This window comes from Acomys russatus, chromosome 5 (genome assembly GCF_903995435.1).
Source record: "Acomys russatus chromosome 5, mAcoRus1.1, whole genome shotgun sequence".
Classification (NCBI taxonomy): Eukaryota; Metazoa; Chordata; class Mammalia; order Rodentia; family Muridae; genus Acomys; species Acomys russatus.
In genome coordinates, this window is record NC_067141.1 from 1,570,938 (window position 1) to 1,574,613 (window position 3,676).

General features: G+C 41.9%; 1 non-coding gene across 1 annotated transcript; it reads right to left on the reverse strand.

Annotated features, from left to right (window-relative positions):
- Positions 1–3,035: 3,035 nt before the first annotated feature.
- Positions 3,036–3,140, reverse strand: LOC127190176 (U6 spliceosomal RNA). Its single transcript, XR_007830692.1, has one exon. It is a non-coding gene; the product is annotated as a U6 spliceosomal RNA (small nuclear RNA).
- Positions 3,141–3,676: the final 536 nt, after the last annotated feature.

Genomic DNA, 3,676 nt, shown 5'->3' on the forward strand with positions numbered 1-3,676 from the left:
TCACCATTGGCCTAGAACTCTCACTGTTAACTTGCCCAAGAAATGAAAATTCACGTTCACACAAAACACATATGCAAATCTTCATGGCAGTTTCATTTATATACCAAAGAATAATAAAAACAGCCCAGATGCCCTGTGACTGGTAAACTGATACACAATTGTGATACATGTACATCACAGATTGCTAGGTAGCAATAGGAAGGTTATTTACTGAATGGCAAGCACATTAAACTAAGTACAAGAAGCCAGATGCAAAGGACTGTGCTGTATGATTCTATTTGCATGATATCCTGAAGAAGGCAAGCCTGTCAGCACAGAAGGCACAGAAGACAGAGCGGCTGCTGTGGCCTGGAGTTGGATATTGATGCCAAGAGGCAAAGGAACTTTTTAAGGTTTGGGCCTACTTTGTATCTTACTTTTGGTGGAGGTCACACAGTTATATATATTTCTCAAAATTCAAAAATTATAAAGATGGCGAGTTATCTTTTAAAAACAAAGTTGGTGATAGCACTCGGTTCTCATTGTTTTCTTTGATTGTTACCTTGTTTCTGTCTCACAGACGCCATTGGGAAATGTCACCTTTTCTTCTGGATTACCACAGCAGGCTGTATAAAATGTCCCATGACTCTCAGCTACGTTTTGCTGAGTGCATCATTGCTTCTGCTGAAGACCTTCTCTTTGTGAACCAGACTGTAAGCTCCCTGTTTATAGAATTCTGAAGCCGTAGACCAGGGAGAATTCCACAAACGTGCACTTTAAGCAGCGCCAGGGTGGTGCTAGTGTGTGGAGGCCTGTCCATAAGCACTAGGAGGCAGCAGAGCGTCAAGGAGATGAAGGCATTCTGTAAGTCTGCCGGATTTCAAATCTTGCCTCATCCCCTTTGCAGTGAAAACTTGCGGTGCCTTGAGGCATGCTGCAGGGAAAAGGTAGGAACGAGAGAAACAGTTTTACCAGAGTCACGAGGACTAAGGAAAGGACACATGTAAGACACTCCGCACAGTGCCTGACACCAAGTATGTGCTGCCATTGTTTTAAGTGACAGGTGGTGCCCACACAGGGACGTGGGAAGGGACTCTCTTTCTGGATGTAGGCTGTGACCTAGAATTCCACCAGGCAGAAATATGTCTTTTTCCACGTTCATGTCTTGAGTTCTTCCCTGATGCTTCACAGTGGACCGGGCAAGCTTCACACACTGTGAAACAGCAGATGGAGCCTGTATGCATGTGTGCATGTGTGCATGTGTGCCTGCCTGTGATGTGCATGGATGACAGAGACAAAGGGTTTTATTTTAGGTCACAAGAAACTAAGAATTTGTTCTACATAGTTCTTAAAATACCACCATCTCCACTTGTAAACTTTGTCGCAGCTCTGTGCTATTTGGAGTTGATTGTTTCCCATTCTCTGAGTGTTATGGAACTCTGAAACAGTGAGATTTATTTTCAAGGTATGTGGGAAAACACTTTTCCACTTCTCTTGTGGATTGTGTAAGAGCAGATAGATTTTTATTAGAATTTGAGGAAATGGTCTAGGATTCATGATTCATTATTGAAAGCAAACATGTGACTATCCTACACCTTTGTGCATTAGTGTTTTTCTTAACTATCATTTTGTGTGGATGTGTGTACTTGTGAGTGGGGGTGCACATGCATGTGTTTGTGTACGCCTGGCAGCCAGGGGTCAGTACTAAGTGTCTTTCTTCATTGTTTGCCTGTCTGTCTGTCTGTCTGTCTGTCTGTCTGTCTTCGACATAGAATTCCTCACTGAACATGGAGCTTGTCATTTTAATTAGTCTTCCTTGTGGGTAAGCCTCAGGGATCATTTGCTTCCCTGGTGCTGGGTCACAAGCATGCGCTGCTGTGCCTGGCTTTTTATGTGTGTCCTAAGAACCAAAGCCAGATTATTACACTTGAAAGGCTAACAGTGTCCTAACTCAGCCATCTCCCAGGGCCGCATTGCCATGTATACAGATAAAATTGTTAGGGCTATGGATTTTCCACGCGCACACAAAAAACATAATGGAAGGAACTAGACTTTAGGTCTCCTGTGTCCTGGTCAAATGTTCATTTGTTTTTGATGATAAAGATGGTATGGGGCTGGATGAGCTGGGAATATAGAAGTTGACAGAAGGATGGATAAACAGTATTTATTCACATGTGTATATATATACATATTTGTGTATGAATTTTACTTAGCCTTAGGCAGGACATTCTGACACTTGCTACAGTAACGATGAGGTATAAGTACATTACACTGAGTGAGATGTCAGCCATAGAAGAACACTTGGATATCACTTATGGGAGACACTTGGAGTCAAATTCCTAGAGGCAGAAAGCAGAATGGCAGTTGTCAGGGTGTGAGGGGAGGAGAGATGACGAATGAACATTCAACATGAAGAATCTTAGAAGCATGAAAAACTGTAGCGGTGGGTGGAGGTAAAGGTGATGCGTGCATATGTTGTTTCTTTTTTTTTTTTTTTTTTTTTTTTTTGTTTTTGTTTTGTTTTGTTTTGTTTTGTTTTGTTTTGTTTTTTTTTTTGGTTTTTGAGACAGGGTTTCTCTGGGTATCCTTGGCTGTCCTGGACTTGCTTTGTAGACCAGGCTGGCCTGGAATTCACAGAGATCTGCCTGCCTCTGTCTCCCAAGTGCTGGGATTAAAAGCTTGTGCCACCACCATCTGGCTATGTTCTATCCTTTAAAAGTTTTCCTTTTGTTTGTGTGCATGTCTGTGTCTTAAGTCTGTGTGTACATATGCTATGATGCTATGATGCACATGTTGGGTCAGAGGAAAACTTGCAGAAGTTGGTTGTCTCCTTCTACTATGTGGGCCCTGCAGGCTAAACTCAGAAGGCCAGACTTTGTAGCAAGGACCTACTTGCTGAGCCATCTCTCAGACCTGAAATATAATAATAATAACAACAATAACAATAATAATAATAATAATAATAATAATAATAATAATAATAATAATAATAAAAAAAGACTTCCTCCTCCTTGTTCTCCCTTTTGAAAATGGCTATGCACCTGCTCTTTAAGGTTAAAAATATGGAATATTCTTCAGATTTTCATGTTGTCCTGTGTAGGGAGCTTGCTAATCCTTTCTGCTTGTTTCAATTTTAGTGTATGTACCGACAGAGTGGGTACTCTTTACTGCAGTAGAATAGGGGTCTAGACATAGTGGCTCATTCCTATAATCCCAGCACTCAGAAAGCGGAGGCAGAAGAATCATTGCATGAGTTCAAGGACAACCTAGAGGTGTCACAGAGTAAAATTTTGTCTCAAAAAGACCCTAAAGACCTTTCTAGGAAAATATTACAGCTGATTGATAGATCCATGCAGCAAAGTAGCAGGACACAAAATTAACACACAAACCCCAGTAGCCTTTGTATATACAAACAGCAAACTGAGAGAAGAAATCAAGGGCTGAGGAGGTGGCTCAGTTGGTAAAGAACCTGCCTCACAGGCTCACATGAGGCCTGAGTTGAGACCTCCAGCACCCATATAAAGGCTTGGCACGTATTTGTAATCCCAGCACTGGGACAGACGAGGAGAGGTGGGGCCATCCTTAGAGCTCACTGGCCAGTGAAAAAAATCAGTCCCCAAAAATAAGGTGGAGCATGAGCAAGGAATACAGCTGATGTCAACTCTAGTCATGCAAATACACCTGTGTACACACTCGT